The sequence below is a fragment of the Onychomys torridus genome, chromosome 11, assembly GCF_903995425.1.
Source record: "Onychomys torridus chromosome 11, mOncTor1.1, whole genome shotgun sequence".
Classification (NCBI taxonomy): Eukaryota; Metazoa; Chordata; class Mammalia; order Rodentia; family Cricetidae; genus Onychomys; species Onychomys torridus.
In genome coordinates, this window is record NC_050453.1 from 73,168,775 (window position 1) to 73,192,811 (window position 24,037).

Sequence of the window (24,037 nt, forward strand, 5' to 3'; positions counted from 1 at the left end):
ACTAAGGCCATATGTGTAACAAGACTGAAGAACGGAGGCGAGAGAAACAGTTCAGTGCCCACAACTACTTAGACACAGAATGAGAACTTGCAAGCAGGACCCAGCTCACCCAGGTCCCACTGTGACCTGTGTTACTGTGCTTCCTGGGGAAATTGACAATATGCAACCCTCACCTTCCTAAGTAGGGAAAAAGAAGGTTAGCATGGCAAATGGTGCCCCAGCCTCAAGATCAAGACCAAGTCCGGCTGCCACCATGAGAGAATTGGTCCATATAACATCACTCATTTGCAAGTCTGTGACCAAAAGTCCCCTCTGCAGCCTCAGAGACTTCTGGATCTCTTCCCTGGCTCTAGCTATTCCAGGCACGTGACACTCCCCAAAAGAGCAATAGAACACCCAGGGTGTGCTTGGCTAACAGACTCCCTCGGAATTCTCTCCTCACTCTGTCCAAATAAAGGCAGCCGTCCGTCCGTCCTCTGGCCATCTTTTGTCAATAGCAGTTCGGTGCTGTCATCCCCGGGGTCACAGGCTGTTTGTTCTTGGACTATGTTCTGGGAAGCTTTATTCCCTTGCCATGCTGAGCCTTTGCAATCAGTGAGCCTCTATCACACAGGATGTATCTGAGAGAGACAGAGAGAGAGAGAGAGAGAGAGAGAGAGAGAGAGAGAGAGAGAGAGAGAGCAGGAAGTCAAGGAGGAAAAGATGCTGTACTAAGTTAACATTCCAAACTATGCAACAGCAAAGGGTGGAAAGTAGAATCCTGGCTTCTCTTGGTTTCTGAATCTTCTGGCTCTGAAGCTGAACAGAGCAGGTCAAGAGCTCAGATCTTTGTCAGTCTAGGCAAGAGGCTTTGGATTTAAAAATCTCTTCCTTGTAAATTCAGCTCTCCAGTGTGCAGCACAGGGCTATGCTGAGCTAAACTGAGCATGGTGTTAAAGGATACACAGTTTGAGGAAGCCTTGTTTCTTCTTCAGGGAGACCATGACCGGAAGAGTGCTGGAAGACACCAAGGACAGACACTCGCTAAGCCTGACACCAAGCAGACATGCCATTCATGTAGACATTTGTGCATTCTCTCATTCTGCTGACATTTATTGGCATTTTTCTTCCATGTGTCAAGACACGGTTAGCACTGTGAGTTTAAAGACTAAATAAGATAGGATCTCAGTCTTCTAGGAATTCACAGTCCTGTTGGGAATAGGGGTATGTGTATGTCATCAGACAAGGATGCTGGAGTTCAGAGAAAAGGGACCTTCTTATTACAAGGTGATTAGATGGCCTCTAAAGCAGAAAGGGTATTTAAGGAAGGGCTTTACATTTCCTGATTCAGATGTGGAATTAGAAATGTCTCTAAGGACATCTATATGCAGAGGTACAGAGGAAATGTGTTCCAGGTGGAGACAAATGGGTCCAAGCCCAGAGGTAGGAAAATTGGAGACAGTCATAAAGCAGTTGTAAGAAGTCGGGATGGGGAACTATGCCAGGCATGCTGGAGAGAAGAGGGCTCGCAACTAGAATTCAGCTTGGAGCAGGCTGAGAAGGATGGGATCAAAGATCAGGGAAGCTATCTACTTGCAAGCTGGATGTAACTGGTTGCTAGACCCATGAGAGCCTGGCAACCAAAGGTAGCTTGTAAAGGACAGTCACAGTCATTAGTCAGGTTTATATATGTGATGACTATTTTGTAATTGTCAACTTGCCACAATCTAGAATCACCTGGGAAGAGAGTCTTGGTTGAGAAATTATCTAGATGAGGTTAGCCTTTGGACATGTCTGTGGGGTATTGTCCTGTTAACTGACCCAGTCCACTATAGATGGCAACATTCCCTAGGCAGGGCCCTGAACTGTATGAGCATGAAGAAAGCTGGCTAAGCATAAGTAGCAGCAGTCAAAATGTGTTTATTCTCTCTCTATTCTAGACTATGGATGTGACATGACCAGCTACTTTCTGTTCCGGATTTGACCTTCCCAAAATGATGGTCATGACCTGAAATTGTAAGTAGAAACAAACAAACAAACAAACAAACAAAAACCTTCTTCCATTTGCTTTTGGTCAGGGTATTTTATTACAAGGACAGTCCCATAAGATGATAATATCTAGTGATGCAGTAGCCATCTTAATTTCTGTGAGTGTACTCTGATGCTTACACAATGATATGATCTAATAACGATATGTTTCTGAGAATGTATTCTCATTGTTGAGCAGCACATATTAGTATTGTAGGAATCAGAAGCTGGTGGGCCAAACTGTGTAACAGTCAATGTTCAAAGTGCCTGAGAACTTTTACATCTCAGCTGTGGTCCTACATGATACTTTCTGCTGAAAAAATCAAAAGTTCTAGGAGCCTTGGCTGGCTTCAAGTCTGTGGCAGAAGATGGACAGGAAGGGGGCTGGAAGCTGGGATGTTTTGGTATGTCCAATAACAAGAAGCTAATAGAGACCAACTGGGCTGTAGAGCAAAACTCAGAATCAACTTGGGGATGCTAGCACTGGCCAAACACTGGCTAATTTCAGCACGGAGTGTCAGTAAAGATGGCAGTGACTCAGTATGCATCATACATTCAAGCCACTCACAGTATTACAGTGACATTAGGCAGACATCCACAAGTCATCACCATTGGAAGATGTGAGAGAACCAGTTGATAAGGAAGTCAATGGGTGTGTGTTTTGTCTCTTCTATGTGAATGCACCAGTTGGAGCCCAAAGGCTTGAAGACTAGTGCGTTTATGCTTCCCAGAAGTATCACTGCTGGAGAATGAATAGGGAATGAAGAGGGCCTCAGAGTTGGCACAGGACACACCTTGACACCAAATTCTCTACACAAAGGAGATGTATTACCCAGGGGGACAGGCAGATGGAGGACTGCCTCTTGATCAGACAAAGACAGCAGAAGGTGCTCTTCAAAAGTGCATTTTAAGGAGAAAAAGGGGAAATCTATGCAAGGATGAGTTGGTAAGTTTGCTTGGACCTGTTAGTGTAGTCAAATAATGAATTTTGATTGCTGGACCTTGGTGTTTTGATAGCTGGACCTTGGAATTTTATTAGTCAAGTATAAGAAGTGGCCAAAAGGGAAACAGACATTTGGTGGCTGGCTTTAAGAATGTAATTTAATGGTTTAGCAAGGGAGAAGAGTGACTGGATAGGGTGGGAGGTGTGGTGGGGGAAAGACCTGTGGATACCATGTTTGCAATGCTTGGGCCTGTTAGAGAGCCCTTCAGGGAATGCCAAAGCTAGACCATCACAAGATTGTGCTTCCCTGTGAGTGGATGGTTATAGACATCAATAATAAAAACAAAGAGACAGGTAAAGGATAGTTATTAGTCAAGTTTATGATATGTGACGACTACTTTGTAATTGTCAACTTGCCACAATCTAGAATGACCTTGAAAGAGAGTTGTGGTTGAGGAATTATCTAGGATTTACTAGGCTTCTCCCTTCCCAAGCTTATATAAGCCACAAGGGTGGCTGAAAGACCCTCTCAGACACGCTGAGCTACCTGGAAGAGACACAGATCAACTGAGGTACCTGGGAAAGCCACTCTCCAACCCTCTGAGCTGCAATAAACTCCAGCTTTCTCTTTTACTGACTGTCTCCCATACTGAGGTGGCCTGTTTTTGACACAGCTGTCTTTGAGTCATTTCTGCTCCTGCAGTAACCCCTCACTTATATCCCTGTAAGTAACCCCAGGAGTACTCCCTGGCTCACCATGCTGGACTTTGGTGACATGTTCACTTGGGTCTATCATTGGTCCCCTGTCTAATATGACTGGATGTTTGTTTGTATCTCCCCAGGAATAGTTTCACACAGTGATGACAAAGACAGAGATAGAAGTAGAGACTATAAAGACATAAGATGATAGAGACAGAGGTCAAGAAGTGATAGAGATCAGAGGTAGAGATGATAGAGACACAAAAAAGAGAGACAAAGATATAGAGCTAGAGTTGGAAGAGGCAAAGTAAAGAAAAGATAGATATTAGAGATAGAGATGATGGAGACAGAGCTATGATAGAGAAGATAGAGCTAGAGAGATGATAGGTATAGATGATAGAGTCCGAGATACAAATGATAGAGATGTAACAGAGACAAAGATACCAAAGGAGGTGCTAGATAGAGACATAAATAAACAGAGGTCACATCAACTACTTAAAACATGAATGTTACTTTATTTTACTAAAAACAAACAATGCCCATAATGAGATTTGGAGATGAAATCTATCGAGAAATTATTCTTGATTTCCCATTAAGAGATGAGAATCCATTCTGGTTATATTTCATAAAAGTTTCTTCCCTTTTAAAAATGTATATGAACAAAATGCTGTGTGTGATTTGACATAATACAGTACTGCCAGGGAGACCTGGATGCTGGTGTAGCATTATCATTAAACCTGTGGTTGGCACATTGTGATGGTGCACACTTCTCTACGTGTTTGAAATATTGCATAATTAAAAGCTGATAATAAAACCCAAACAACAATAAAGTGAAAGAGGACAGGGCAGGGATTGGCAAGGACAAATGCCAGGCCCATCTGAACAGACTGCCAGGGAGCTGGCCCTGGCAGAGCTGCTGGCTGGGAAGGAACTCAGGTCTTGCGGTTCTTGGCTGTTTATCATCTCCTGCATTGGCTCCAGCTCCCCTCTGTTTGAATTCGCTTGTTCATTTTGAAAACCTTCACACCTTTAGCATTCTGGTCCAGATTCATTCCCTACTGCCACCCTTCCTGAGAGTCCTTCTCCTCAGGCATGCCACATCTGTTTTTTTCCCCCTAATCTTTAACCCCAGGGTCTGCGTGGGAGACGTGTCTATAGTCTCCATGTCTTGCACAATACTTGTCATACAATGGATGCCGAACTGCCAAGTGAAGGAGGGCATAGATAATTCTGATATTTGGTGCCCTGGGCAGGGGAGCGCTACTCACAGAGTGTGGTTTAGAATGAGAGGAGATTTTATTTGATAATTTGATATATTGAGTATTAAATGTCAAAGGACTCCAATATGTAATCTTGGAAAAGCTAGAGCCAGAGCTACTCATTTGGAAGCTTCCTTCACCACGAATTAGAGTCATTGGAGAGAACAGACCCATTAGGGGGAGGAACAAACAATGAAAATAACACGGGGACTGGCACTCGGGAAAGAGGAAGGCAGACCAGAAACGTGTTGAGAGAGACAGATGGAGGAGAATAATGCAGGATGAAGAGGAGGAGGAGGAAGGAGAGAAAGGATGAGGGGAAGGGTGAAGGGGAAGAGAAGTAGGAAAGTGCAAAAGGGGGCGAGGAAAGGGGGAGGAGAGGGGAGCAGAAGAAGGGAGGAAAGGAAGAAGGGGAGAGGAAGAGAGGATGGGCAGGAGGAAGGGGGAGGAGGAAGACAGGAGGAGGAAGAAGAGAACCAAGTATTTCTACAAAGGAGCGTAGTGTAGAACAGTTTCAGACAGCTGTTTGGGAAAACCAAACCCAGCAGGTAGACCGGACTGGCTGGAAAGGAGGCCCTCCACATCTGATGAGAAAGGTTCTGGCAAGGGTGGGGTGTCAATCTCAGGCTGGAGGCTGGACTTGAGAGTCAGTGGAGTCAGAAGTAATTGGGGAAAATGTTGGCTGCCTTCCTTGGAGTTGGTGGAGGAGCAGCAGGCGTGGCTGCACCTATCATGTCCCCTGGCATTTTGAAAGAGGGTGCTGTAATAGAAAACACTCCTGGGAGGCAGAGTGACAATGAGGAGCTTGAGAGCCCAGCTTCTGATTATCTGTTTCCTGCTCTTCTCCTACTTCTGATGGAGTTCATAAAACATCATTGGTCCCTAGAGCTGAGAGCAAAACTGTATAACAGTGTAGAACAGTTATGTTCTGGTTCGAAGTGTCAAGCTGCTCCGTGTTCTACTTACCGCAGGCCATGGAGTCCTCCCAAGATTAGCCCCCATGGGTGCACGGGTGTGCTGGCCTCACGGAAAAGAAATCGAGGCACTGAGAGACTAGGGAATTCATGCAAGGTTGGTTCGTGAAAGGCAGACCCAGCACTTGAACCCAGTGTTCTGGCTTCATAGCCTGTGTACTTTGCCACACTCCATGGCCTCTTAGGTGAATGAAGTAAAGCAAGCTTTATTACACCATTTTATAGAGGAGCAAACCAGCTCTGCAGGCAAATGGCTTGCCAACCAGTCAGAGGCAGAGCCAAGCTTCAAATCCATACGTTTCCAGGCCAAGTCCAGGACGTTCCATTGTGTCCAGTCACCCTTCTTGGTATGAAGATAACAAAGATGGTATCTGTGAAAAGTGAGAGACAATTCCTGGAAGAAAATCTGAAAATATCGTGGGGCCCGTGAGAGACTCAGCCACCAAGCCTGATTGACCCGAGCTCAATCCCAGAGATCCAGTAGGGGAAGGGGAGAACTGACTCCCCCAAGTTTCCTCTCACCACCCCACCACACACCACATGAATAAGTAGACACATGTAAAATGATACACTTTCAACACGGCAACTATCACCAACAAGCAAACAAGAAGACTGATTAGGAAGCATCTATTGAGGGCTGGGAAGATGACTCTGTGAGTAAAATGTTGCTGTATTGGCACAAGGACCTGAGTTCAGATCCCCAGAACCCATGCTTAAAACAATCTACACACAAGTCTTAGGGGAGAAAGGAGCAGCAATGGGTGGATGCCTGGAGCTCATGCACCCTTAACCCCAAGTCTAGCTGGATAGATGAGCTGTTGGTTCTGTGAAAAAATGCTGCAAAAATCAATCAACCAGTCAATAAATCAAACAATAAGCAAGCAAGCAAACAAATAAATAAAGGCAGACAGAGATTGAGGAAGATACCTAATGCAGATCTCAATTCACACTCGTTCATACCTATTTTGTATACATGTGTGCACACACACACACACTAGTAGTTAAGTGAATGAACTGAATGAATAAATGGATGAAGCAAACCCTTGGCATGTCACCTACAATACCCGGTAGCATCAGCTCTTTAGGTGCCCAGCACTGAGACAAACATATACATGCACAGCATCACTTCACTTCCACAACAGTGTAATAAGAACTACACCACTGGGGCTAGAGAGATGGCACATAAGTCAAGAGTGCTTGCTGCTCTCACAGAGGACTCAAGTTCAGTCCCACACTCATGTAGGGAGACTCCCAAGCCTGTAACTGTAGCTTCAGGAGACCTGATGCCTTCTTCTGGTCTTCAGGAGCACTGTCCACAGGTGCATATATCCCCACACAGATACACAAAAATAATAAAAATAAACCTTATAAAAGAACTATACTGAACCTAGTGTGGTGGCACATGCCTTTAATCCCAGCACTTGGAAGGCAGAGGCATGCATATTTCTGTGAGTTTGAAGCCAGCCTGGTCTATAGAGTGAGTTCCAGGACAGTCGGGGCTGTATAGAGAAATCCTGTATTGAAAAACCAAATAATAATAATAATAATAATAATAATAATAATAATAATAATAATAGCAATAAGAAGAAGAAAAGAAAAAAGAAAGAGAAGAAAAGAACTATGCCATCAAGACCCACCCCTTGTGTAGACATGCACTTTACCTAAGGAAACATGGTAAGAAAATTGGGGGGCAATATTCAGGCCAAACTGACAGGCTCTAGAGTTTATAATAATAATGACATTGACTATTATTTTCCTTGTCACAAGGCTCTAAGGAGACTTGACTGCATTCATGTGCAAGGGTTTCTATTGGGGGCTACTGAATTACAGACCCTTGTTATGACTGCTGGTCCCCAGTAAGACATTTAACACAAATGTTTCTCTACTCAAGTCTGATTTCTAACTTTCTACCTAGGATTGCATAGTTCTCGATGACACAATGAATAAGAGCCTTGACAGGTGGCTCACAAATACCTATAAATCAGCCCCGAGAGATCGGACACCCTCTACTGGCCTCTGAGGGTACTGCACACAGATGCCTGTACAAACAGACCCCCCCCCCCCACACACACACACACACACGGCACAAATAAAAATACAATAGTCAAAACAATTCAATTTCTCCTGTGGAAATTGAGAGCTGCATAGTTGAGCCATGAAGCAGGAAGAGGGGATGAGGTCATTTATGACCAGGAGCAGAGTTGGACTAGAGAACTCTCAGACGACATATCCAAGCCACTTGACAGAACAGGACAAGTCCATGATTCGATCTAGAGGAAGACAGAGCAGATGTGCAGAACCTGGCATCAGTGGTTCTAGGAGAAGGGCGAATGATCCCCCAAGGAGGCAGAGAGTGGATTTGGCCCCTCTGTCTTACAATTTGAATGGGATTGAGACAGCCCCATGACCAGACCTCTGGTTGTTCACACTCATTCATGGAGTTAGAAGTGATGGCATGTCACTTGAGAGATTAGTTTACCAAAGGTTGGTTCCTGTCTTGGGGTCACTCTTGTGGGTCCCTCACTCCTGAGATGATAAGCTACCATGTCATGAAGACACTTGGATAAAGCTATAGAAGATCATGCCTCAGGAGAAAAGGCTTTCAGCGAACAAGCAGTGAGGAATGGGAACGTAAATGCCACTGTCGCATTCTGAAGACAATCACGGAATGAGAGACAGGTACAACCCCCCCCCAAACTGATACTTGATTCTAACCCACACAAATTCTGAGGTAATAACTACCATTTTAAACTACTGGGGCTGGAAGTGACTTGTCACACGGCAGTAGATAGCAGATAGGCTTTTCTTACCTCCTGGGTAAGACATAATCACATAATTTCAGATTTCCTTTTACCAACCACCTGCCATGTTGGACAACCTTGAGTATGCCTTTGCGTCTCCTGAATTATAGAAGAGACCTGCACCCAAGCCACTACGTTTAGCCCTCAGAAACACCTGTGGAGTGCAGACTTACCATAATTCCTAACCATTTTCATCCCATCACTTCAGCTTAAATAACCACCTAAGTAGGACTTGCCTTCCCTCTCTCTCTCTCTCTCTCTCTCTCTCTCTCTCTCTCTCTCTCTCAAATCTACATCCACTAGGTTCTAGACCAGTTGTCAACTGTGTACTTGACTCCAATTCCCCAGCTGAGCTAACAGTCCCCATGCTGCTGTGGCCCAGCCAGATTCAATACCAACCCAATTTTCCGGTGTTTTGTTTTTACTTTATTAAAAGTGTGTGTGTGTGTGTGTGTGTGTGTGTGTGTGTGTGTGTGTGTGTGTCCAAAGAAGCCAGAAGAAGGAGTCAACTCCTTGGATCTGGAGGTACAGGCAAGTGGCTTCTGGGATCTTCTGCAAGAGTGATACATACTCTTAACCACTGAGCCATCTATCTCTCCAGCCCCAGATGGAATTCTTTCAACGAAGATGGGAAGGGGTGTCAGTCCAAACGAATAGCTGAGAAAGGGTTTTCATTACCAGCAGAAGTTAAAGACTGGCCTTAGAGTTTGTTGTGACCAGCTGCACAGAAAGTAGTTCTATCGTGTACACGTGTTTGACTAAGTGATGCCCAGGATGCATCTCACAGATAATTTCCTGACCTAGCCAGAAATTCACCTTAATGGCATGCAACTTCTTTCCAATGACAGACAGGTCTAACTAAATGTCAGCCATCACTGTATTGGAAGGAATGGATGGATGGTATGCATGCCTACAGCAGACTTGCAATCAGTTGCTGGTAGAAGTGGGCATATCCCTAGACATAGCTCTAAAATGTATCATATGAATGAAGACATGGAGCGGCACATATAGTACAGGATTGTGTGCATGCATGTACCTATGCACTCATTCAGGAATCTTTATTGTGCTCCTTCTGCATGCCTTACGCTGTTGTGGAAGCAGAAGATGCAGAGCAGAGAAAAATAAAATGCCAGGTATGAAGCTTGTATTTCAATGATTTATATGTACATAAACTCTGTAGTGGTGAGGAGAATCGGGCAGCAATTGCTCCCTGAGGTTCTGGAGTGTGACACTAATACATATATAATATGTATGTGATATATATGTTATATAATATGTGTGTGGTATATATGTACATATATAAAGTTTTTACCGTATTTAAGAATTTTCTACCCTATGTCTATTTTTTTGAGACAGGATGTGGTAGGTGGAATGGGAATGTCCCCCATATGCTCAGATGTTTGACTATTTCACCCCCAGTAAATGGAATTTTGGGGGGAGGATTAGGAAGTGTGGTCTTACCGGAGGACATGCATCACCAGGGGCAGGCTTTGCTGTTTCAGGAGGCTCACAGTATTCTCAATGCACTCTTTCTCTTTCTGTGTGTGGTTTGAGACGTGAGCTATTGGCTGTTCATGCTGCCTGGCGTGTCTGCTGCCACCCTTCACCACCATGATGGTGATGGGCTTTTATCCCCAAATAAATCCTTTCTTCTAAAAGCTTCTTTGGTCATGGTGTTTTACCAGAACAATATAAAAACAGTTAATACGCAGGATCTCCCATATCCCAAACTGTCCTCAAATTCTCTCTGCCGACAAGAGTAGCCTTGACCTCCTCCCTCCACTGAGTCCTAGGACTTCAGGCCTGCACTACTATGCTCAATTTAACCGGTGCTGGGGATGGCACCCAGGGCTTTATTAATGATAGAAAACTGCCCTATCAATGAGCTGCACCCTGAACTCACCCTCTCCAATTTTTAATAAGAAGACCATATCTATGTCCTATCGTTCAACCCCTCATAGTAAGTTCGATTTAATGATATTTCAAAGAACACTGGTTCAGCACTCCCTCCCTCACTCTGCATCTACACAAAAAAACTGAACCTGAGAAATAATACTGGATAAAACATCTTTCAGACTGAAGGCTTCTGCCTGAGTTTATTTCTAGATGGAAAAAGGGTCAACTGTAATCCAAAGGTGGCGTATAACGAATAAATATCCTAAGTCATGTGGGGAAATGAAATGATTTTTCTGCTCAGACTGACACACTTTCTCATACAGAAGAATTAGAGTGGTTAGGAACACTCTAGATCAGCGGTTCTCAACATATTTCTGATGGTCTTAGGAACCGAGACACCACTCAGTAGCAAAATTACAGTTGTGAAGTAGCAGCAAAAATAAATTTGTGGATGAGTCCCTAAGACCATGGGAAATACGTGTTTTCCGATGGTCTCAACCCACAGGTTGAGAACCACTGTTCTAGAACATTCTCCCAGCATAATTTTACAAACAATCCTTGTGAGAAGACATGGGAAATGTGCAGGGATTCTGGCAGCGCCCCTAACAGCTGCTTTTGTAGTGATGAGTGTCAGTAGGAACACTTGGTAAAATATCAGCCATCTTGTTTTCACTCAGGATCCATGGGAATATCCCACCCTCTGTTGTCCAGCTGACCATATATTACATCTCCAACCAATGTAAGTCACCAACAACATTGCACGTCAAGAACTCGGCTCAGTCATGAACTCACTGCAGCTGTGGTGACCTACACAAGATGAGGTCCATGGGAGCTTCCTCATGCACAACAGGGAACACAGGAGATGTCACCCCTCTCTGAGAGACCATGGGCCATTATGATTGCTGGGAAGAGGGGAAGTCATTCCTTTGTTGGCATTGTTCATGCTTCAGTAAATAACCCTCATCTGTGCTCATGTACGCAACCCTGTTTAAACATGGTGAGTCATAAAAATAAATAAATAAAAAGACATCAAAGTAGGGGTAAGGCTTATTGGGAAGAAGCGTTTCAGTGGGAGAGAGAGACGGATGAGAGAGAGGGCTGGAAGGGCGAAGGGAAGAACCAAAACCCATTATATACACATATGAAATTGTCAAAGAATAAAAAAAATCTCAATACAGTCTATTGCATTTGTGTGTGGAATGTTCAAATACTAAATTGAAAAATCATTTAAAAATATTTTATAGTAAAACTAAAGAACTTAGTTCCAGCATGAACTAGACATTGATTGTATGTGATGACAGGATTCCAAACCAAACACAAGTACTGAAGCATGCAGGTGAGAATGTGTGCCACAGTGGTCACAATGACATCATTTTGCCTTGAGGCAGGGAAAGGACAACAAGAAGTTTGTAACAGGACCCCTGGATCCTTGGAACATGGCAGACTGGTTCCAACTATGACAGAGGAGGGCTCTGTTGGAGCGGCTCCCCCTGCCCTTGTCTGGGAGCTCTTACCATCCGACATCGTGCTGGCTGTTCCTGGCAGACAGCTGTCTGTAAACAGAGGTTGCCTTTCAGACCTGGTCAGATGAGAGTCCTGTGATTCCTATCCATGTCTGTGCAAAGCAAAATGAGGTCACTGCATCCCTGGGAGTGTCACCCCTGTGCTCGGAGGCAGCAACCTGACCTAAGATTCCAGAACCTTTATCTGCCAGACTTCACTGAAACTCCCTGTGAATTATGCTGGCTTCAATGTCTCTTTTTGTTCTCTTCTATTAAACACGATGGGTGGTGATTCCCCTCCCCATTGGTTAGGAGGCCCTGCGGTCTCTCTAGGCCAACAACCACTCTTGGCTCACAGACATGTATTTGGCTTTCAGACAATCCTGGCAGACACTGCCCGAGATCTGGCTCACAGCCTGCCTACTGTGTTTTTAGAGCAGTCAAAGCCACAGAAGGACTCGGAATGCAGCGGCTAAATACTGAGGGTTAAGTTCACCCAGTTTAAGAGGGTGAGAGACATGGTATAGCCGTTAACTGTATACATCTGTGCCCCACACATGTTTACTCTGAGATCTGGAGGGTTCTCCAGCCTGGATGACTTGCCCTGGGCTCCATGGGGTATCTGAAGCTCCCACAGAAGAGACTGCCATGGTACAATGGACCTGAATGTAAGAGAAGAGAGCAGTGACTGCTGGCAGACCTGTCAACATCTCCACTGAGGCAGGCTCTGTAAGAGATACCCTGATACAGTGCTGACTTGGGCCCAACTCCTCCTGATAACCTTGAATGAATACAGTATGAAAAATGTCATCATCCCCTTTTATGTATCAAAGGATATGCACTTTACATGGAGACCAGAAGACAATTATGGGTGTTATTCCTTAAGTATCTTCCATTTAAAAAGTAAATAAAACAGAGTCACTGACCTAAAACACTCCAGGAGGCTAGATTGGTGGGCCAGAGAGCCCTGAGGATCCATCTGTATCAGCCTGCCCAGCACTAGGATTATAAGAGTTCATTACCATGCTCAGTTTTTAAACATGGGTTCTGGGAGTTGCTCCGTGATTGCAAGGCAAGTACTTCACCAACAGAGCTATCTCCCTTGTCCAAATTCCCTCTTTCATACATGAAAAAATGTAAGTAAAAGAGAAGAGCCATGCTTACACAAAGTAACCGAGCTGGGAGCTCACAGAAGCAGGGTTGGAACTAAGAGGGTACGCTCATTCCCTTCAGTCTCCTGCAAAGGGGTGTATTTCTTACACTTGGGGATGTATGAGCAATAAATAAGCAGAATTGTACTCCCCAAACTGGCCCCTCAGCCCCTAATTTTCACAGAAGGCATTGACCAAAGACCTCCGACCTACCAACAATATCCCAGAAAGGGAAATAAGGACAAGTTAGAAAGGAGGGATTCAAAGTAACTAACAGACCAAAAAATTAGAAAGTCTGATGGTTTAATTTGAAACGGAAGTTAGTCACACAACAAATAATTTTTAATTAAGTAAAATGTCAAGACCCAGTCATCCAAAGAAGATACTAAAAGTATCCTCCATCACAAACTTATTCTCTGGAGAAATCTGCCACCCGTGCCTCAAAATTTAATTTCCTGAAGCCCCTGGTTGGTATTCATTTTATCACCTTAATAATCTTTAATATTCTGTCAAAGATTAAAATCTGCCACACACGTGCAGACTCAGGGTTCTGCAGAGAGTTGAGGTCACATGGAGCAAATGGGGCTGGGGTGTTTGGAGAAAGGATGGAGGCCTGTGGGCTGAAGGGAGCCAAGAGGAAGAAAGGGATCAACAGTGGTGGTTATCAGGCCGGGGCAGTTGTATCAATACCAAGTGCAGGGGATGTTTTAAGGGGAGAACCGGCAGGAGACAGGGAGGCTTGGCACTGTGGGGCCAACAGGGCCCTAATCTATATCCAGGCGTTGAGCATAAATACTGTGCAAGCTGAGTATTCTCTGGGGGACCTCTGTTGTCTAATTTGTCTCCATAATGTACACTGGAAAAACTATTGCCAACAGTGTGGGCTGACATTTCACAAATGTCAGAACTTTATAAGCAAGGATGGGCTCCAGTCCCAGGTCCTACCAAGGTTGCTCAATCCATGTAACTGGGTGTCAAGGCTTCCCCGTTTGTCACTGGAGGCCCGGAGCATTCCTGAAGAGCTGCTGCCTTTCATGCCATCTGGAGGCTAAGGAAGCTGTCAATGAAGGAAGGAGGAGCAGCAGCCACAGTACCAGTAACAACAGGCTTTGAACAAGCAATCAGGGCACCTGAACTTACAAACAAACATGAGGGTAGGCATGCAGAAGCAAAACTTCTCCCAGGAACCTCCTTTATGGACGGGGTGCTGTCCGCATGCAGGAGAGGATCTTCCTACAGTGTAATCAAGAAATTCCCTCACAGGTATGCCTAGAAGCTGGCCTCACAGGGAGAGTCCAGACCTTTTCAGGTTAGTGATGAATACTAACCAGCACAGAAGCCTTGGTCAGGCCTTTGCTCACCTGTGTGTGAAACCCGTGGTAGACAGGCAGGATGACAAAAACAGGAATCCACAGGGAGGGAGAGGTCCAGCAGGTTTCAAAGGACACAGGGACTCTCTCCCTTGATTCTGTTTGGGGCCGCAACATCATCCTGTGTCTTTTTGTTATTTCTTTTAGAGTTACTTGTATTTTATGTGTATGTGTGTGCCTGTTTGTCTGCATATGCACAGTGTGTGTGCAGGTACCCCCAGAGTCCAGAAGAGGGTATTGGATCCCCTGCCAATGGAGTTACAGATGGTTGTAAGCTTCCCCTATGTGGGTGCTGGGAAATAACACCACTACTCTGCAAAAGTAGCAAGGACTGTTAGCCACCAAGCCATGTTTCTATCTCCTTGTCCTCCTTCTTGGGGCCAGTGCTGGATGATTCATGGGTATTCTGGGTGGTGGCTTCCAGATATCTAACCTCTGGTTTCAGGAACCTTCACCAGAATCATCGATTTCTATCCCCCATGTCCCGCTGCTAGACTGCATACCCTTGTGAGCATGTGGGTGCTGACCTTGGGCTATAGCACATGCTTGATAACCCTTCACTGAGTGGCTCAGAAGTCAGGAGCCAAATCCCTCCTCAGCACTTCCCGCAAACATGGGCACAGAACTCCAAGAAGGAGAAAGAAATCTACACAGACATGAACAGCTGGCAATTGACTTTTCTTTTCCCAAACCAGTGCCCTTTCCATTAGAAACCCTGGAGAAACTGCATGATTAAAACTGGAATGAATTAGGATGCTTCAAATCCAGCAGCAGCTACTTTCAAAGCTGCAGCCAATGGTGCCTCCGCCACTGCCACCTTCAACTATTCCAGTGTACACCAACAGCTCTGAGAGAGAGACCCCAGACAGCACCCAGGAGGCCACTGGCAACCTGTGTGCAGCCCCCAGGTACTGTAGAAGACATCATACAGAAACGGGCAGACTTGTTAGGGAATGCTGGGGCTGGAGATTTTCATAAGCATCCACCTAAACCTCATTTTAAATTTCATCCCTGCTTTCATCAGCACTGGTTTTGCTAATTTTTTCAATAGCTAAAAAGGGGGGAAAGGCTATGGAGATGGCTCAGTGGGAACTGTTTGATTGCAGAAGTATGAGGACCTGAGTTTTGATCAGCCAAATGGCGTTGAGGATCTATGTAATCCCAGCATGCCTGCATGGATCTGAGAGACAGAGAGGGTAGATGCTCTGGACACCTTCAGGCCAACAAGACTAGCACATGCAGCAGCAGTGGACAACAAAAAGACCCTGTCTCCAACAAGATGGAAGGCTCAGGTTGACCTCTGACCTCCGCATGCACCCTGAATGCACAAACCACACACACACACACACACACACACACACACACACACACACACACACACATACACACACACAAACACTACACACTCAAGTGCACTGGAAATAAATATATAATAATAAAGGAGGTGGTATCCAGCTATCCAGATAGTTATTGCTCTTTAGTAAAAGAAAGTAGTCTCAAACAGCTCCTGGCTCACAAATGCTGGATAAACTAGTTTTGTAAAGTAATGGATGTAAATTCCTTAAAAACACATTCGATCTGGTACTGAAGTATGGAATTCTCTATGGCTGTGGGGAGAAATTTAAATGGAGGTATTGCTCATATCTGCCCTACAGAATGTGTGATGGTTTATATTGACTGTTAATTAGTAATATTAATATTGGGAAGATGGAGAACCAGTGAAGGCACAGGCTCCTTGGACTGTCTCTGAAGGGATCTTTAGATTCAACCAGCTGAGATGGGAAGGTGCGTGTTAAATGTGGGTGGCACCATTCCATGGGCTGAGAGCCTGGGCTGAATTTAAAACAGAAAGAAAGCTGAGTGCCAGTGCCCATCTCCCTCACGTCCAGACTATGGAAGCAAGACGACCACCTGCCCTGTGTTCCTGCTACCATGCAGCCCTTGTTCTAGCAGACTGTATCCCTTCTAACTACGAGCCAAAACAACTTCTGTCCTTTCCGGTGCTGCTTTGGAACAAAGTGACCACCACAGACTCATCTTTGTGTATTCTCTTCTTGACTTCTCGAGACTTTCTGCTTGTGCATGAACCACTCGATGATCATACTGTGATTTCTCTTTCAAAAATAGCCCAAATGAGATGGTGCACCATGGTTTTGTAACCCATTGAAAAAATCCCATGATTCTCTGTTGGCCCCTCTCTCACCTTCTACTTCCAGTGACAAGTATGACTGGATTCCTGGTTCCAGATAGTGTGAAGACACTAAATTGAAAGCATGTAAAGGAGGAGAAAGTGGTGAGGGGAAATGGTGCTGCATCTTCTTTCTGAAGAAAAAAAATCCTCATTTTAAAGGTTTACTTTAATTATGTGTATATGTATGCATATGTGTGTGTGTATGCATATGTGAATGCAGGTACCTGTGAAGTCCAGAAGAGGGCATCAGATTCCCTGCTTCTGGGGTTGCAGGTAGTTGTGAGTCATCTGATGTGGGTGTTGGGAGCTCAGCTGGGATCCTTCGAAGAGCAGTTCTCACTCTTAACCACGGAGCCATCTTTCCAGCCCTAGAAAAACCCTTTTTCACTGAGTCAGTGGACAGCTAGCAATTCCTTTTACGTTAGTGATCCTCCATTCCAGGCATTAAGCTGATGGAATGAGAGGTTAGGATGGAGGACGAAAACGAAACCTGAAACTCAGTGTCCTCAAGATGAGCAGTGCTCCTACTTCAGAGCTGAACAGGTGCTCTGAAGAAGAGATGGTTTTCTCCCACAAGTTAGTGTCTGCCATGAGACCCAAAGCTCTGAAGAGGAAGTACCATTGTCCATGCTCTCTCTTCATCACCACTGTGCAGAGCGATCACAGCTCTCCCCACACCTAAATTCCCCCAAATGTCATCTGCCTAGGTGTTACCAAAACCTACCTTGGCTCTTTTTACCAAACTTGCAATCCACCCATTGTCTATTTCAATACATTCAGTGCATTCTTCTAAAAAAAAAATTGCTTATTACATTTATTGGGAGGATGCACACATGCCTTGGCTCTCATAAGGAGGTCAGAACACAAATCAGCTCTCTCTTTCCACCATGCAGGCCCCTGGGATTCGAACTTAGGTCCTCTGGCTTAGCGGTAAGCACCTTTGCCCACTGAGCCATCTTTCCAGCCCCCACTTCTACTTATAAAATCATTTTAACAGATCTGATTCACTGTTTCACAAACTGTGGGTGCTCTTTCTGAGTCAAACCTCTGTATTTAAGAAGAAACCATGCGAAGTGTCTTGACTTGCTCACTTCCTCTTCGATATTTGGTTATCAACCTAATCCACACTCTTTTGGCGATGTCACTCACCAGCTTAAAAAAAAAAAATACGATTTCCATTTGCCCAGGTGGAAAGGTTGCATTTCAGGACTGAAAGACAGGGAGAAGCAGAGAATGGGAAAGAAAAAAACGCTGACTTATCAGCTGTGCTCTTTGTGGAATTTCACCAATTTTCTACTTGCAACCTAATCTCTTACAGGGAATTAAGAAAACATAGGGATGTTTAAATTGTGCCATCCACCAAGGGCTCCTAGAAGCCCTGAATCCTGGAGGCTACCTTTTCACACCAAGTAATCCTATGAAGAAACTTCCTTTTTATGTGTTTTGTGAGCTGGGCTCTGAAAACCCATGACAGAATATGTAAAACTATGGATGCAGCGCCATCTAGCTGTGGCAATGGGTGGATCAGGAGCCCAGGGCTAGTGTCTGCGGCTCACCCAGGGAAGCAAAGGCACTTGGAGAACCTCCTACACTGAGATGCACCTGCTAAAGAGGAAGGGTCAGCAATTCATGGTGAGCCTAGGCTCACACAGCCAGACTTTACTGGACAAGTGAAGAACACGGCCGGGGAGATGACTCAGTTGGTAAAGTACCCGCCTTGCAAGCGTGAGAATCCAAATTCCATACCAGGACCTGGGCTTAAAATGTCAGGTATGATGTCCTGTGCTTATAATCCTAGCACTGGGGAAATGGAAACAGGCAGATACAGTTTAGCTTATTTGGGGAGCTCCAGACAATGAGCGACCCTCTCACAAAAGAGCAAGGTGAACGGTGCTTGAGGAGAAGCAGCCGAGGTTGACTTTCAGCTCCCACACTCACGCATGTGCACACCACACACACACACACACACACACACACACACACACACACACACACACACACACACACACACACACACATACACACACACGGGCAAGAGCTCCCTTTGCAGACACACTGTGAAGTCCCGCGGCATCGAGAGGAAAACCGGGACGGAGCACAGCCCTGCACATAGCATCACTCCCCCTACTACTGACTGCAGCTTGTCTTACTGTCTTTTTCTGAGCCACAGAGGGCTGAGTCCCTGGAGGAGGCTGTAGGGGTTCGGGATGATGCTCGCAAGGCATTCAGCAAGGTGCCTGCAAAGTCATGCCCTTGAGGATCTGAGGATCTGAGGGTGGGGCTTGGCAGGATCTGGGGGTGTGGCTTGGCAGGACGTGGGGTGGGGCTTGGCAGGACGTGGGGTGTGGCTTGGCAGGACATGGGGGTGGGGCTTGGCAGGGCATGAGGGTAGGGCTTGGAAGGATCTGGGAGTGGGGCTTGGCAGGTGACAGACAACATTGCCAACTTGACTGGATCTAGGCTCCCGTTGGCGGGAAACCTGTCAGCATGTCTGTGAGGAGTTTCTAGATGATGTTAGCTGGGATGGGAAGACCCGCCCTAAGTGCGGGCAGAACCCTGGAGCCTCAGAGCCTGGAGTGACTGAAAGGAGAAAGCGAACTGAGCACCGGCCTCCATCTCTCTGCTTCCTGACTGTGGGCGCCTTGTGACCCGCTGCCTCACATTTTGCTGCCGTGATGAGCCATCATGATGAACCGTCCCCTCAAACTGTGAGCCAGATAAACGTTTTCACGGTGTGCTTTGTCACAGAAAAAGGGTTGGGGATTTAGCTCAGTGGTAGAGTGCTCGCCTAGCAAGCGCAAGGCCCTGGGTTCGAGCCTCAGCTCAAAAAAAAAAAAAGCAACACACCCTCTGAAGGAGCAAGGAGACAGTCTTCGCTGCCATCTGTTGGCTCCTCCAGGTCTTCTCATTTAATAGAAATGCAAAATTACACATGACACACGTTATCTATGTATGTTCTGTGTCTATTTCTACTTTCAAAGACATGCATGCATACATACACGGTCAATCTGTATCTGTGGGTTCTTGGAACCAACCACAACCCCACAAGTTCAAACACATGCATGCACACACACACACATACATAAACATGCATTCACGAACACACATGCATAAAAACATACATGTGCAAATAACACATATACATAAACATGGACATCCCACAGACATATCCACATGCCCACGCACATACATATGCTTTTTTGAATAAAAGGAATTTATGTGGGCTTTTGATCAGAAGTACGACTCCAGCAGCAGCAGCCCCAGGTTGCTCTGAGCACAACAATTAAAGATAAAATGGCCTCTGAGAACCCATTTAACACGTGGCTACTCCCCATTTCTTGAAACTACTCAGTCACATCTACAGTAATCAGATTGAGGACCAGCCCTCAACACACAGACAGACGGCTGAGACTGATCCTCTCTGAAATAACTCTTTGTATTGCTTTCCGAGGGGCCAGTCTAACTGCAGATTTGGGTTCTGGAGTGAGTCCCATCTGGTGACTGCGCGTCCTTGGCCTCCTGTCCTGCCCTCTGCTGGCCACACCCTCTGAGGGCCACCTCCCTCACCTGCCCTTCAGACGTCCTTCTCCTCGTCCTGAAGGCCGCTCTCTAGTCTGGCCAATCAGTCTCCTTTTTTCCCTTTGGTGTATCTACCTCCCGGAAGGGAGTGGCAGCAGGGTCTCTACCGGTGGGTGCCCTGGCTTTTCCATACCGCAGCATTGCCCCTAGGGATGCAGACTGTAACCGCTGTGTCCCAGCCTCCCCGGCAGGCTTCCTATGTGATTATCTACCCTATGGTGTCCCTCGGTCCCCTGGTCATGCTTTCCTTGGGTAATGAATTGTTTTAAAAGATCGTCTTTTAAAAGTGGATTCTGGCCTGGCGGTGGTGGGGCATGCCTGTAATCCCAGCACTAGGGAGGCAGAGACAGGTGGATCTCTGTGAGTTAGAGGCCAGCCTGGTCTACAAAGCAAGTTCCAGGACAGCCTCCAAAGCTACAGAGAAACCTTGTCTGGGGGGCGGGGGGAGTGGATTCTGTATCACCCTTCTACACTCTCCAAAAAAACCCCCCGCACTTCTTGCTGTGTGTTTTCTGCCCACGCTAACCACAGCTGATTGGGGATTGGGCCCCATGTGGTCACAAGACTGAACATATTCTACCACAGTCCTGCTTGTCCCCTTGTCAGCCAGGGCCAAGTTGGCAACCCAACTCTTAGGAACTGAGGTTGGCTAGATAGCAATAACAGGGTTTCAGCCATGACAACTTAGGTAGACCTGGTGTTCCTTGGGAGGTGGGGGGGGATTCAGTTCTCGGTGCAAATCATATTAGAGGCAGTCACAGGGAATAGATAAGACAGGCTGCAGAGAGGCATGGAGAGCAGAGCAAGTGTGTGGTCTCAATGCTGCCCCAGGCTTAGAGTACTTCTCTCCTAGCAAGCCCAGCCAGAACCTGTCTGAGCAGATAATGTGAGCTCCCGTGAGACTGTAGCATGTATACAGAGCATCTCTGAACTTGAGCCAAATACAATGGATACAATGGATTTTTATTTATCGGCAAAAAAATAATCCTTTGATCTGAATCAATTTTGTAATTGTGGGCATTCATTAAGCACCAAGTTACTGAATACCCACTGTGTTTGCTGGGCACTGAAATCATTGTGGACAGAAAAATTAAAAAGATCATTTCTTCCCTCATAAATAGCTCATAGGTTGCCAAACACAAATGACTGTTGGTGTTGGCCAGAAATAAAATAAAGTAAAATAAAATCAACAGGGAACATTCCAGAAAAAGGTGGAAAACATGGAAGACAAAGGACAGGGAGGAGTGCCATGAGCGCCTGTCTCTGAACATGGCACATGGCCTTCCCGCTGAGGACTCATAGCAGCTGTGGATGTGTGTACAAGACCTGTACAAGACTGGGCCCGTCAACATTCCATCGAGGGTCCAGCAGGGGCTCGTGAGACCAGCTCTAGCGAAGGAGCTACTGGTGACGAATAGTTGTTGGAGAAGAGAGAGTCGTTCTTTTTTTCTCTACTGCTGTAGCCACTGGTAAATTGCCCATAATCTAGCAGATAACCTCCATTCCACACTCATGCAAGCAAGTCCAGTTAGACTCAGTGTGCTGCAATTTTTTTAAAAAGACTTGATAGTTGGGGGAGGGGCAACTTGTTGGGAAGGAGAATGGGTTCAGATGGAGTGGGAGGGGGGATAAGATAGAATAATGAGAAAGCAATACAAAAGCACACTACATACACATATGAAAACTGTCAAAGGATGAAGTATGAAAGAAAAAGCCTGAAATGGAATCAGGGCTAACAAGATTGCTCAGCAAGTAGGGGTCTGCCACCCAGCTGGACAACCTGAGCTCAGTCCACAGAATGCACTTGGTGGAAGGAGACAGCTGACTCCTCAAAATTAGCCTCTGGTTGCCACGAATACCTTGTAGCATGTGAACACAATACAGATAAAGGAACATGTGTATAAAAAGGTAAAATACAAAGGGCCCACAAGCTGCATGTAGATGCTACAAATTAATGAGTAGAAGTCTCATGAGAGGCAGGGTATTTACAATTTCTGGGTATGCCCTCCCATGTGTAATGCTTTTTAACTGGAAAGGGAAAAAAACAGTCCTAGGACTCCAGGGAAGCCTGGACCCCCTTCCCCTTACCCAAATGATGGAAGTCAGTGGTGATTTGGATACAGATGGCCCCCATAGGCTCATATAGAATGCTTGGTCCCTAGTTGGTGGATGGTTAAGGAAATATTAGGATGTGTGGCCTTGTAAAACTCTCTGTCTGTCTGTCTGTCTCTCCCCACCCCACTGCCTGTAGATCAGATGTGAGCTCTCAGCTACTGCTCCAGCACCATGACTGCCTGCCTGTCTGCCACACACTCCCCACCATGATGATAAGGGACTAACCCCCTGAAACTAGAAGCCAGCCCCTATTAAATGCTTTGTTTTATATGTTGCCTTGGCCATGTGTCTCTGCATAGCAACAGAATGGGAACTAAGACATCACCCCAGAACACAGATGCCACACATACTCCCTGATATGATCCACCAAAACCATAACATCCTACCGCCATTACCCCACAAAAATATGTAAAACCTGAGAAAATGTTAGGAACAAATTGAAGGACTGTCTGTGAATCAAATTCCTGAGACTCCTCAAATTGTCGTAGTCATGAAAGTCAAGGAAAAATGTGATAAATGTCCTATGTGAACTGAACTAAGGAAAGGTGACCTTGGATCCAAGAAAAAGAAAAATAGACCTGTATGCTTAAAGAACACTTGGGATGTTTTATTATGATGATTTCTTTCATTTTTAATTATGTGTATTTGTGTCTGTGTGGGGATATGTGTGCATGTGAATGCAGGTACACACAGAGGCCAGAAGAGGGTGTCAGATCCTCTGGAGCTGCAGTTACAAGTGGTTGTGAGGTGTGCACTGGGAACTAGACTCAGGTCTTTGTAACAGCATATGCTCTATATCCCTGCATCCTCCCCCTAGCCCCACCCTCTCCCTTGGGAGTGTTTAGAGGTAAGGGAAATGAGACCTAGAAGTCTCCTCAAAGATAGATGATCCCCTGCACTCAATGGGTTCCACATCTGATTATTCTGTAATCAAAGACTATTTCTGTACTGACCACGAACAGACTTTTTCTTGTAATTATCCTCTGAACATTACACAGCTGATTTATATGGCACTTGCAGTATGATGTGTATTACAAGAATTTAAATAAGATTTCATGTACATCAGATTGCATTAGCTGGCTATATGCTGATACTATATACCATTACACAGAAATGGCTTAAATGTCTCCTTATTCTGATATCCACACGGATCTTAGAACCAACATCCTAGGGATCCCTCAGGACAGCTGTTTCTGTGAACATGTGGAACTGCTTCTCCAGCTATGACCTTTTCAACCAACCATACTACCTGCCAACTGTAAGTTTTAAGCCCAGTGGCTGAAGAATTGGCTCGGTTGGTGTGGGGACCTGAATGAGCACCTTCAATGCCCAGAACCCTCAGGCACGGCGGCACGCATCTATAACCTCGGCAACAAGAGTGAGGCAGGTCTCTGGGACTAACCATACAACCAGCCAGGCTGAATCAGTGAGTTCCAGTTCAGTGAGATACACCAAAACAAAAACCTGGGCAGACAACAGAAGAAAACATACAGCAATCCAGAATCTACTGCCTTCCCTGTGCGCATGTGTGGGCACGTGCCCCCCCCCAC

The 24,037-nt window shown here is 45.6% G+C and overlaps 1 long non-coding RNA gene across 1 annotated transcript in view; it reads left to right on the forward strand.

The window, feature by feature from the left end:
* Positions 1 to 3,583, forward strand: part of LOC118592759 — a 32,512-nt gene extending 28,929 nt beyond the window's left edge. The window contains exons 2-4 of the long non-coding RNA XR_004946152.1: positions 1,920 to 1,995; positions 2,695 to 2,953; positions 3,445 to 3,583. This is a non-coding gene — a long non-coding RNA (uncharacterized LOC118592759). The remainder of the gene's footprint in view (positions 1 to 1,919; positions 1,996 to 2,694; positions 2,954 to 3,444) is intronic.
* The last annotated feature ends 20,454 nt before the right edge of the window (positions 3,584 to 24,037 follow it).